Below are 14342 nucleotides of genomic sequence, written 5' to 3'. Positions count from 1 at the left end.
ATGGTTCTCTTTTGTATTCTTGGAAATGTGATTAACATGCAATATAAACATGCTGGCGTTATGAAGCGATGTTGTTTTTGGCTGTTTTATCATATTGGCAATGGTAGCAATCAGCATATCGTCCGCGAATGTCAAAGACAGATTGGATGGAGTTATGTCTTATATTGTATGTTTGGATAAGAGATTGCAACGATTTAATTACGTCTGGGAGACATTTCCACCAATATATATTCATATCGAAAGAGAATGGTTCAGACATTGTCTGCGAAACGGGCGGATGTGCGTCAGCCGATGGGCCATCAACCTCTTCAAACTTTAGAGACATTCGCTGTGGAGTCATGATCGTATTGAATCAGAGTGGGTGAGTGAGATGGGTTTAATACCGCTTCCGTATCCCCTGTATCGACGCAGTAGGCCTGTGAGAACAGTGATAGTAAACAGCTACAAAACTGCTTAAGCAGTTCAAAGATAACTGAATCTATTGGATGATGTGGACCCCGATGTAGATAAGGATGAATCGTACAAACATCACCAACAAACACAACCAACATACATAACCAACAGACGTAACCAACAGACGTAACCAACAGACGTAACCAACAAACATAACCGACAAACATGACCAACATGCAAAACCAACAGACATAACCGACAAACAAAACCAACAAACATTATCAACAGACTTAACCAACAAACAAAACCAACATACATAACCTACAGACCTAACCAACAAACATAACCAACAAACATAACCAACAAACATAACCAACATACATAACCAACAGACATAACCAACAAACATAACCAACATACATAACCAACAAACATAACCAACAAACATAACCAACAAACATAACCAACAAACATAACCAACAAACATAACCAACAGACATAACCAACAGACATAACCAACAAACATAACCAACAGACATAACCAACAAACATAACCAAAATACATAACCAACAGACATAACCAACAGACTTAACCAACAAACAAAACCAACATACATAACCTACAGACCTAACCAACAAACATAACCAACAAACATAACCAACAAACATAACCAACAAACATAACCAACAAACATAACCAACAAACATAACCAAAATACATAACCAACAGACATAACCAACAAACATAACCAACAAACATAACCAACAAACATAACCAACAAACATTATCAACAGACTTAACCAACAAACAAAACCAACAAACATAACCTACAGACCTAACCAACAAACATAACCAACAAACATAACCAACAGACATAACCAACAAACATAACCTACAGACCTAACCAACAAACATAACCAACAAACATAACCAACAGACATAACCAACATACATAACCACCAGACATAACCAACAAACATAACCAACAGACATAACCAACAAACATAACCAAAATACATAACCAACAGACATAACCAACAAACATAACCAACAAACATAACCAACAAACATAACCAACAAACATAACCAACAAACATAACCGACAAACATAACCAAAATACATAACCAACAGACATAACCAACAAACATAACCAACAGACATAACCAACAAACATAACCAACAAACATAACCAACAAACATAACCGACAAACATAACCAACAAACATTATCAACATACATAACCAACAAACAAAACCAACATACATAACCTACAGACCTAACCAACAAACATAACCAACAAACATAACCAACAAACATAACCAACAAACATAACCAACAAACATAACCAAAATACATAACCAAAATACATAACCAACAGACATAACCAACAAACATAACCAACAAACATAACCAACAAACTTAACCAACAAACAAAACCAACAAACATAACCTACAGACCTAACCAACAAACATAACCAACAAACATAACCAACAAACATAACCAACATACATAACCACCAGACATAACCAACAGACATAACCAACAAACATAACCAACAGACATAACCAACAGACATAACCAACAGACATAACCATCATACATAACCAACAAACATAACCAACAAACATAACCAAAAGAACATAACCAACAAACATAACCAACATACATAACCAACAAACATAACCAACAAACATAACCAACAGACATAACCAACAGACATAACCAACAAACATAACCAACATACATAACCAACAGACTTAACCAACATACATAACCAACATACATAACCAACAGACATAACCAACATACTTAACCAACATACATAACCAACAAACATAACCAACATACATAACCAACAGACATAACCAACATACATAACCAACAGACATAACCAACGTATATAACCAACATACATAACCAACAAACATAACCAACAAACTTAACCAACATCCATCGGTATATGTCAAGCTTTATAGGTATGGATGCGCTACATGTGGTAGCACCCTGGTGCATTTCTAAACATAATTCAAGGTGTATGTGATCGTAGTCTGATGTGTACGTGATCGTAGTCCGATGTGTATGTGATCGTAGTCTGATGTGTATGTGATCAAAGCCTGATGTGTATGTGATCAAAGTCTGATGTGTATGTGATCAAAGCCTGATGTGTAGCTGATCAAAGTCCGATGTGTATGTGATCGTAGTCTGATGTGTATGTGATCAAAGCCTGATGTGTATGTGATCAAAGCCTGATGTGTATGTGATCAAAGCCTGATGTGTATGTGATCAAAGTCCGATGTGTATGTGATCAAAGTCTGATGTGTATCTGATCGAAGTCTGATGTGTGTCTGATCGAGGTCTGATGTGTATCTGATCAAAGTCCGATGTGTATGTGATCAAAGTCTGATGTGTAAGTGATCAAATCCTGATGTGTAGCTGATCAAGGTCCGATATGTATGTGGTCAAAGCCTGATGTGTAGCTGATCAAAGTCCGATGTGTATCTGATCGAAGTCTGATGTGTATGTGATCAAAGCCTGATGTGTATGTGATCAAAGCCTGATGTGTATGTGATCAAAGCCTGATGTGTATGTGATCAAAGCCTGATGTGTATGTGATCAAAGTCCGATGTGTATGTGATCAAAGTCTGATGTGTATCTGATCGAAGTCTGATGTGTGTCTGATCGAGGTCTGATGTGTATCTGATCAAAGTCCGATGTGTATGTGATCAAAGTCTGATGTGTAAGTGATCAAATCCTGATGTGTAGCTGATCAAGGTCCGATATGTATGTGGTCAAAGCCTGATGTGTAGCTGATCAAAGTCCGATGTGTATCTGATCGAAGTCTGATGTGTACCTGATCGATGTCTGATGTGTACCTGATCGAAGTCTGATGTGTGACTGATCGAAGCCTGATGTGTATCTGATCGAAGTCTGATGTGTACCTGATCGATGTCTGATGTGTACCTGATCGAAATCTGATGTGTGACTGATCGAAGCCTGATGTGTATCTGATCGAAGTCTGATGTGTATGTGATCAAAGCCTGATGTGTATGTGATCAAAGCCTGATGTGTATGTGATCAAAGGCTGATGTGTATGTGATCAAAGCCTGATGTGTATGTGATCAAAGCCTGATGTGTAGCTGATCAAAGTCCGATGTGTATGTGATCAAAGTCTGATGTGTATCTGATCGAAGTCTGATGTGTGTCTGATCAAGGTCTGATGTGTATCTGATCGAAGTCTGCTGTGTATCTGATCAAAGTCTGATGTTTATCTGATCTAACTTAACCAACATCCATCGGTATATGTCGAGCTTTATAGGTATAAATGCGCTACATGTGGTAGCAACCTGTTGCATTTCTAAACATAATTCAAGGTGTATGTGATCGTAGTCTGATGTGTATGTGATCAAAGCCTGATGTGTATGTGATCAAAGCCTGATGTGTATGTGATCAAAGCCTGATGTGTGACTGATCAAAGTCCGATGTGTATGTGATCAAAGTCTGATGTGTATCTGATCGAAGTCTGATGTTGGTCTGATCGAGGTCTGATGTGTATCTGATCAAAGTCTGATGTGTATCTGATCGAAGTCTGATGTGTATGTGATCAAAGCCTGATGTGTATGTGATCATAGTCTGATGTGTATCTGATCGAAGTCTGATGTGTACCTGATCGAAGTCTGATGTGTATGTAATCAAAGTCTGATGTGTATGTGATCGAAGCCTGATGTGTATGTGATCAAAGCCTGATGTGTATGTGATCATAGTCTGATGTGTATCTGATCGAAGTCTGATGTGTACCTGATCGAAGTCTGATGTGTGACTGATCGAAGCCTGATGTGTATCTGATCGAGGTCTGCTGTGTATGTGATCAAAGTCTGATGTGTAAGTGATCAAATCCTGATGTGTAGCTGATCAAGGTCCGATATGTATGTGGTCAAAGCCTGATGTGTAGCTGATCAAAGTCCGATGTGTATCTGATCGAAGTCTGATGTGTATGTGATCAAAGCCTGATGTGTATGTGATCAAAGCCTGATGTGTATGTGATCAAAGCCTGATGTGTATGTGATCAAAGCCTGATGTGTATGTGATCAAAGTCCGATGTGTATGTGATCAAAGTCTGATGTGTATCTGATCGAAGTCTGATGTGTGTCTGATCGAGGTCTGATGTGTATCTGATCAAAGTCCGATGTGTATGTGATCAAAGTCTGATGTGTAAGTGATCAAATCCTGATGTGTAGCTGATCAAGGTCCGATATGTATGTGGTCAAAGCCTGATGTGTAGCTGATCAAAGTCCGATGTGTATCTGATCGAAGTCTGATGTGTACCTGATCGATGTCTGATGTGTACCTGATCGAAGTCTGATGTGTGACTGATCGAAGCCTGATGTGTATCTGATCGAAGTCTGATGTGTACCTGATCGAGGTCTGCTGTGTATCTGATCAAAGTCTGATGTTTATCTGATCGAAGTCTGAAGTGTATCTGATCGAAGTCTGATGTGTATCTAATAGTATTACTATGTGTATCTGATAGTATACCGATGTATATCTGATCGTATTCCGATAGGTACGTGATCGTATTCCGGAGTATATCTGATCGTATTCCGAAGTATATCTGATCGTATTCCGAAGTATATTTGATCGTATTCCGAAGTGTATCTGATCGTGTTCCTGAGTATATCTGATCGTATTCCGAAGTATATCTGATCGTATTCCGAAGTATATTTGATCGTATTCCGAAGTATATCTGATCGTATTCCGAAGTATATTTGATCGTATTCCGAAGTATATCTGATCGTATTCCGAAGTATATTTGATCGTATTCCGAAGTATATCTGATCGTATTCCGAAGTATATTTGATCGTATTCCGAAGTATATCTGATCGTATTCCGAAGTATATTTGATCGTATTCCGAAGTATATTTGATGTACACTGAACCCATACAAGACTGACCTACCACTGCGATGTAGTCAGTGAGCGACTGTGAGACTGTAGCCTCAATAACTCTCTCCGTATACACGAACCTAGCGTGTAATGCTTCATACTTTATAGCTCAAGAGAGATATTGACGTAAATAAGATAGATATCTGCCACGTGGCAAGAAGGATGACCAAGTGGGTCGGTTCATTGGGAGTCTTCACGCTCAAGATCACATACAACTCGTCTTCACGCTCTAGATCGCATACAACTCGTCTTCCCGTTCTTGATCACATACAACTCGTCTTCACGCTCGAGATCGCATACAACTCGTCTTCACGCTCGGGATCGCATACAACTCGAAGGATGTTCTATTTTGTGAAAGCAACTTTGACTTTTGACTATTTAATGTCAGTGTTTTACTGACTGTTGACGATTGCATACTAAACGAAAGAAATCAAAATTCTTTCATATTACTGTTGTTAATCTCGCAAATCTAAAAGAATCGGGTGTTCTTTAACTACTTTTGAGTGGTATATAATCACTGTAGTGAATGAGTTGGGTTTAACGCCACTTATAACAGTTATATCACGGCGTGTGAGCTTAATGTGGGAGGAAAGCCCGAAGTGATGCAGATCTCAGACGTTTACCACTTCGGTGGAACCCACGAGCACGGGTATGGTGCTTACAAACCTAGAAACATAATCGGGGCGAATCGGGTATTCGAACCCATAATCATAGGTTTCTGGCGTGCCCAAGGGACTCAACTCTGCACAGCGAATCGCAGTGCCTTAGACGACTGGCCACCCGTGCCCCCTATAATTACTGTAAGTCATCAAGTCAGTTTAACTTGAGAATATGCCTTGAATAATGTAAGAACTGAAAATGTTTGCCTTTTTGTAAAGCTATGTTTGTTTAATGTTTGTTCACTACTTGGGATGTCCACACAAACAGTATTCGGTATTAAAACTGTCGACCATGCAAATAGCATGGCTTATCAAATTTCAACAAGAAACCATAGTATAAGGGAGATAACTCATATATTAGCATTGGAAAAATCTGGCAGCTGACGTAAAATCTTTATCTCAAGCCATCGATGAGTCAGTCATAACGGTATCACTTCATAAAACTGACTTGGAACGTTATAGGTGAATGTGAAACTATATCTTGCTGACAGAGTTAAATATATAATGCTTCAGATCTTGCATTGTCAGAAACAAATCATTTTCGGTGTGTATCCCTGAATGTCAACAACTGACAGGTATAGTTACCAAGACACGAGCACTATCTGAATTAAGAAAATAGAACTTAATGCTTCTCATCTTGCATTGTCAGCAACAAATCATTTTCGGTGTATATCCCTGAATTTCAACAACTGACAGGCATAGTTACCATAACACGAGCACTTTCTGAAATTAGAAAAAAGAACAAATTGATAGGTAGACTGACAGACAGAAATACAGATCAACATATATTACAGACAGGCGGTCATGAAAAGAAGAATGGCCATCGGGGCAAGAACTAGACAGAACACCAAACAGAACACTAGACAGACAACTAGACAGAACACTAGACAGAATACTAGACAGAACACTAGACAGAACACTAGACAGAACAAAGACAGACAGACAAAAACACACAAACACGTAAACAGCAGAAATACAAAAGCAGAAAGAAACAGAAAAATTAGCGACAGAAACATTCTAACAGAATACTACTCAGACAGGCGAGGAAAGAGACCAACAGACGCAAGGACCAAAAGAAACACAACCTGACAGACAGACTGGCAGAAACACAGTCAAGTTTACAGAGAGTCAGGCAAAAACAGTACCTGCAGAAACTGACATACTGGCAGAAACACAGTCAAGCTTACGGAGGGTCAGACAAAAACAGTACCTGCAGAAACTGACAGACTGGCAGAAACACAGTCAAGCTTACTGAGGGTCAGACAAAAACAGTACCTGCAGAAACTGACAGACTGGCAGAAACACAGTCAAGCTTACTGAGGGTCAGACAAAACAGTACCTGCAGAAACTGACAGACTGGCAGAAACACAGTCAAGCTTACGGAGGGTCAGACAAAAACAGTACCTGCGGAAACTGACAGACTGGCAGAAACACAGTCAAGCTTACGGAGGGTCAGACAAAAACAGTACCTGCAGAAACTGACAGACTGGCAGAAACACAGTCAAGCTTACAGAGAGTCAGGCAAAAACAGTACCTGCAGAAACTGACAGACTGGCAGAAACACAGTCAAGCTTATTGAGAGTCAGGCAAAAACAGTACCTGCAGAAACAGACAGACGGATAGAGAGAAACACAGTCGAGCTTACAGAGAGTCAGACAAAAACAATACCTGCAGAAACAGACACACGGATGGAGAGAAACACAGTCAAGCTTACGGAGAGTCAGGCAAAAACGGTATCTGCAGAAACAGACAGACTGGCAGAAACACAGTCAAGCTAACAGGGAGTCAGACAAAAACAGTATCTGCTGAAACAGACAGACGGGTGGAGAGAAACACAGTCAACTTTACACAGAGTCAGACAAAATCAGTACCTGCAGAAACAGACGAATGGAGAGAAACACAGTCAGGCAGACAAAAACAGTCCCTACAGAAACAGACGGATGGAAACACAGTCAGGCTTAGAGAGGGTCAGACAAAAACATTACCTGCAGAAGCAGTCAGGGAAATTAAAAGAAGCACAGACATTGCAACCTGGACAGTACGTGCGTGCGTGCGTGCGTGCGTGCGTGCGTGCGTGCGTGCGTGGCTCCTTGTACTAGTCTGGACAAATGCCGATTTTATAGTGCTAGCCCACTGAGATACCATGCCGCAGTTTAGTATGAATACACCACTCAGACACAGTATACCGACTCTGAGCCTTCTTTAGCCCCTTAGCCCAGCGTCACGCAGGATAACAACAAACAAGTACCATATTTTAACGTCTTTTGGTATGACGCGACCACTCTACCACTAGACCACGGATGCGTTCCAGACAGACAGGGATCAACACCGGCAGAGACACAGCCAGCCAGACAAACAGACTAACAAAGACAAACAGGAACATTAACACATACACAGACAGACAGACAAAGGAGAAACTGTACCAGAAGAAACGCTGACAGACAGACAGACAAAGAAAAACTGTACCAGAAGAAACACGGACGGACAGAGAGACAGACAGACAAAGAAAAACTGTACCAGAAGAAACACGGACGGACAGAGAGACAGACAGACAAAGGAGAAACTGTACCAGAAGAAACACGGACACACAGACAGACAAAGAAAAACTGTACCAGGAGAAACACGGACGGACAGAGAGACAGACAGACAAAGGAGAAACTGTACCAGAAGAAACACGGACGGACGGACAGACAGACAGACAGACAAAGGAGAAACTGTACCAGAAGAAACACGGACACACAGACAGACAAAGGAGAAACTGTACCAGAAGAAACACGGACACACAGACAGACAAAGAAAAACTGTACCAGCAGAAACACGGACGGACAGAGAGACAGACAGACAAAGGAGAAACTGTACCAGAAGAAACACGGACACACAGACAGACAAAGGAGAAACTGTACCAGAAGAAACACGGAGACAGATAGAACCACAAGCAAACATTGACATGTAGTCATGACGAAACGCACCCCGACAAAAACACAGAGAAATTGATTGTTCCGCAAAACTAACAGAACATTGTGTACATGACCGGGTTCGATTCAATATCAGATAATATCCAGTCACTGGCGCAGGCTGGGATTAGCTCAGCATTAAGTTACAATTATGTCGGTGTAAACCATAAAAAACATATAATTCTACTCCTCCAATAACAAAAGCAACAACCCATTTCTGTGAATGTGTCGGTCAATCCTCGCTTTTCCATCTATAAGTAAAAGCTATCATTGGTAAACATGCCAAACCCATCTACGATATCACACTCCTTGTTTAACGATGATGTGACAGTGAATAACGTGAAAACGAGTCAGCCTTCTCTTCTTTCGATAGTAACATGTTAATCTTACATTTACTAGTATTTTCGTGTTACTTATAACTTGTCGTAATCTAAAATATTAAAATACCTGTTTTTATTGTCTTTGCTGGAGCATTAATTACATGTTACATGTATAAAACAAACTGATCTAAGAATATCGCAAATGGTCTTAAACGTGAAAACACAATATTTAATAATGGGAGTTAAATAGAAACATACTGTATTTGTTTAAATCTTGAGAAATATTTAATACACAAGGATGATAGCTCGCAATCGACTCAAGTCATCTCCTTCCTGAATGTGAAGAAACCGCCTCAGTGTATTGGACTCTATCACCGCCAGTCCATCTGGTCCTACAAGTAACAACCTCAGTTTATACAACAATATACTAAGCCCACACGTTGCGGTGGGAAACAATCTATGTTAGCTATTCCTCCCCCCTTTTAACAATCATGCGACCCGTGGAGATACGGATAGAAAATAGGTCTTCAGCAACCCTTGCGTGAGAGGCAACTGTGCTTGTTGTAAGAGGCAACTATGCTTGTTGTAAGAGGCAACTATGCGTGTTGTAAGAGGCAACTATGCTTGTCGTAAGAGGCAACTGTGCTTGTAAGAGGCAACTATGCTTGTCGTAAGAGGCGACAAACGAGGTCGGATGGTCAGGCTCGCTGACTTGGTTGATGCATGCCATCGTATCCTAATTGTGTAGATCGATGCTCATGATGTCAGTCATTGAATAATCTGGTTCAGGCTCGATTATTTACACATCTCTGTCATATAGCTGAAATATTGCTGAGTGCGGCGTTCGACAACAAAGAGCGAAACTGTTTTATATGTAACTGTCTCTGCTTAACTAAAATCCAGGCCATGTTTACCGGGTGGGGTGATGGTGTGTTGCCCTGGGCAGTGTGGATCAGAGGTGGGTCCAGGCCATGTTTACCGGGTGGAGTGATGGTGTGTTGCCCTAGGCAGTGTGGATCAGAGGTGGGTCCAGGCCATGTTTACCAGGTGGGGTGATGGTGTGTTGTCCTGGGCAGTGTGGATCAGAGGTGGGTCCAGGCCATGTTTACCGGGTGGGGTGATGGTGTGTTGTCCTGGGCAGTGTGGATCAGAGGTGCGTCCAGGCCATGTTTACCGGGTGGGGTGATGGTGTGTTGTCCTGGGCAGTGTGGATCAGAGGTGCGTCCAGGCCATGTTTACCGGGTGGGGTGATGGTGTGTTGTCCTGGGCAGTCTGGATCAGAGGTAGATCAAGGCCATGTTTACCGGGTGGAGTGATGGTGTGTTGTCCTGGGCAGTGTGGATCAGAGGTAGATCAAGGCCATGTTTACCGGGTGGAGTGATGGTGTGTTGCCCTGGGCAGTGTGGATCAGAGGTGGGTCCAGGCCATGTTTACCGGGTGGGGTGATGGTGTGTTGTCCTGGGCAGTGTGGATCAGAGGTGGGTCCAGGCCATGTTTACCGGGTGGGGTGATGGTGTGTTGTCCTGGGCAGTGTGGATCAGAGGTGGGTCCGGGCCATGTTTACCGGGTGGGGTGATGGTGTGTTGTCCTGGGCAGTGTGGATCAGAGGTGGGTCCAGGCCATGTTTACCGGGTGGGGTGATGGTGTGTTGTCCTGGGCAGTGTGGATCAGAGGTGGGTCCAGGCCATGTTTACCGGGTGGGGTGATGGTGTGTTGTCCTGGGCAGTGTGGATCAGAGGTGGGTCCAGGCCATGTTTACCGGGTGGAGTGATGGTGTGTTGTCCTGGGCAGTTTGGTTCAGAGGTGGGTCCAGGCCATGTTTACCGGGTGGGGTGATGGTGTGTTGTCCTGGGCAGTGTGGATCAAAGGTGGGTCCGGGCCATTTTTACCGGGTGGGGTGATGGTGTGTTGTCCTGGGCAGTGTGGATCAGAGGTGGGTCCGGGCCATGTTTACCGGGTGGGGTGATGGTGTGTTGCCCTGGGCAGTGTGGATCAGAGGTGGATCAAGGCCATGTTTACCGGGTGGGGTGATGGTGTGTTGCCCTGGGCAGTGTGGATCAGAGGTGGGTCCGGGCCATGTTTACCGGGTGGGGTGATGGTGTGTTGTCCCGGGCAGTATGGATCAGAGGTGGGTCCGGGCCATGTTTACCGGGTGGAGTGATGGTGTGTTGCCCTGGGCAGTCTCGTTCAGAGGAGGATCCAGGGCATGTTTAACGAGTGGATTGATGATGTGTTGTCCTGTGCAGAGCTGGTTTGTCCTTCGCTGAGAAACGATGATGTAGTCTAACGTTGATGACCCACAACATGTATATTGTACTGAGGTTGTGCTGAGTCCTGGCGCTGTTCTGTCCTGAACAATGCTGGTAACGAAACAGTTTCATGAAATGCGGTCACAAACACAGTTTCGATGTCCTATCTTGTAAAATGTTGGCGTCATGACAATACATGAATCTGAACTTGTAGCGAACACATTCTGATTTCAGTTTCTCCAGCAACTCTGGACCCAAATAAACAACACAGTACCCACACATAAAGACCATCACACGCACTATACATCAAAGCCATCATACATTAAGACCATCACACGCACCATACATTAAGACCATCACACGCAGCCTACATTAAGACCATCACGCGCACCATACATTAAGACCATCACACGCACCATACATTACGACCATCACACGCACCATACATTACGACCATCACACGCACCATACATTAAGACCATCACACGCACCATACATTAAGACCATCACACGCACCATACATTAAGACCATCACACGCACCATACATAAGACCATCACACGCACCATACATTAAGACCATCACACGCACTATACATTAAGACCATCACACGCACCATACATTAAGACCATCACACGCACCATGCGTCACTTCGTGCCAAGGTTGTTTTCACAGCAACTGTCTGCTCAACCCGCACATCAGTACTATCTTCCTAACAACATGATTCCATGGTATCTGGGTGTGCTATCCACGGTCGGCTATTGAGTATCGAATGACGTATCGTGCCGTATCTGCCATCACCCGAGAACCCAGGACGCTATCACGACAGCTGGTGCCTGTTGAATACACTCGCTGATTTATTCGATCTAACCTGTCGCCAGCACCTACACGTGTTCTGTTGTAGTTCCTGTTCTGGCGACGTATTTGCAAAACGTTTTGTGTCACACGATAAAATATGGTATTGTTTCCCACCCAAACCTAATATTGATAACCCACATTGTGACTTGGTTTGTTGCTTTGTCGGTAGAGTGTATATGTTGTGCTAATGGCAATCAAACAAATGGGGCTATGCTATATTTAAACCATCACGTGACACTTCCTTATTGCAATTCATTCAGTTCGCTTAATGAACTGAACAAAAGAACGCCATTTCCTACATCAGCGGTAGATCCAACAAAGAGAAGCGTTCAATGATAAAGATTGTTGGAAAGGTTCAGAGTACAAATACAACAATAATGTAATTGTCTACCTGTCCTCCATCAACGCCGTCAATCAATTCCTGGGTCGTGCCAAAATGTATTAAGGAGTGATTCTTTGAGTGGGGTACCCACAGTCTTACACACTTTCTGCTTGGTTTGTGGTGTTTCACACTTGACATTGATCGATAGGTGTACATGTATTCCTGCAGGGAAAATGGCCAGTGGTGACGACTGGTGTCGTTGGCACATTCAACACTGACGTTTGAGGAAAACTAGTATCTTAGTCAAATAATTAAAAGGTTGGCCAAACTGTCCTCCATGTATGTGACAATACATGCCCCGACGTTCAGCTACTGATTGAAACTAAAGGTAGAAATGCGAAAATGGCAATCATGTACGTGAAATCTAGGATTGGACACTAAGGCAAGAATTAAGCATCCCCTTTGGCACCAACTGTGCTCCCCGTCCTAGCTGATCTGTTTCTTTATGCATACGTGTCGAACTTTCTGCTCGAATTGGCGAAATCGAAACAAGGGAATTTGGCCAAGAAGGTTAACTTAAAGCCCCACCCTGACTATAAATAGCCGCAAATAGCGGTGTTTCAATTTCGAACAATGACTGACAATGTCAACACAACCGAGTGTCGGAAAAAGCTTTTGGAAAACCATACGGGAACAAGATCACCATTGACCGTCAAACTTCGTATCAACTTGAATGACAAACCATGGATACAAACAAACGGTTCCATATCTAGATAAAAGTCAATAAATATCTGTAATTTTATCATAAAAAAATCGAATCGATCGTGTTTGTTGAAACGTCTTGGAACCGTTTGATAGTCGTAAGATATTTATTACCATTAAAACTTATGTCCTTGTTCATTCGTGACCAACTCGTGTTATTCCGGGACAAGCCGAATAGCTTCTTTCAGGTATCGGAAAGGGGCGAGTGGTGACGAATGGTCCTTGTTGTCAAACGGTCCACGTGGGTTGGTGTTTATATGACGTCACCCGTTTACGCATTAACCAATGAAATGTGTGTGTTATAATGACGTCATATGGACCTGTCAGATCACTCGTATAAGCTCCGCCCACTGGAGTGCGGTAGTTCCTACGGCAGATGCCCCTTTAAGCGTCGGGAATCCCGATGATCTCATAGCGTTTAATAATGTCAATAGCCAATTCCCTTCCACTTATGACACAACTGAACTAGAAATATTAGACCAGTGAAACCTCCTCACCTGTTTCGTATTTAGATCTCCAGCGGCTCCAGCCTTTTGGTGTCTACAAAAGTAGTTTGATTCGGGTTACAACATTCAAGGCCTTAACTTGGTTTTTTGTTCGTTTAACGCCACACTCAACAATATTACAGCTGTATGGCGGCGGTCTGTAAATAATCGAGTCTAGGCCAGACAATACAGTGATTGATGTCATGAGCCTCAATCCATGCATTTAGGATAACACGACATGCATCAACCAACTCAGCGAGCCTGACCACCCGATCCCGTTAGTCGTCTCTTACAGCAAGCATAAGCCGCCTGTTACGACAAGCATGGGTTGCTGAAGACCTATTCTAACCCGGATTTTCAAGGTCAAGGCTCAAGGTCTAAGTAAAGTAAATCAAGTCT

Source organism: Haliotis cracherodii, unplaced genomic scaffold (genome assembly GCF_022045235.1).
Source record: "Haliotis cracherodii isolate W230 unplaced genomic scaffold, xgHalCrac1.p SCAF_1, whole genome shotgun sequence".
In the NCBI taxonomy this organism is placed as follows: domain Eukaryota; kingdom Metazoa; phylum Mollusca; class Gastropoda; order Lepetellida; family Haliotidae; genus Haliotis; species Haliotis cracherodii.
This window is presented reverse-complemented; position numbering follows the sequence as displayed.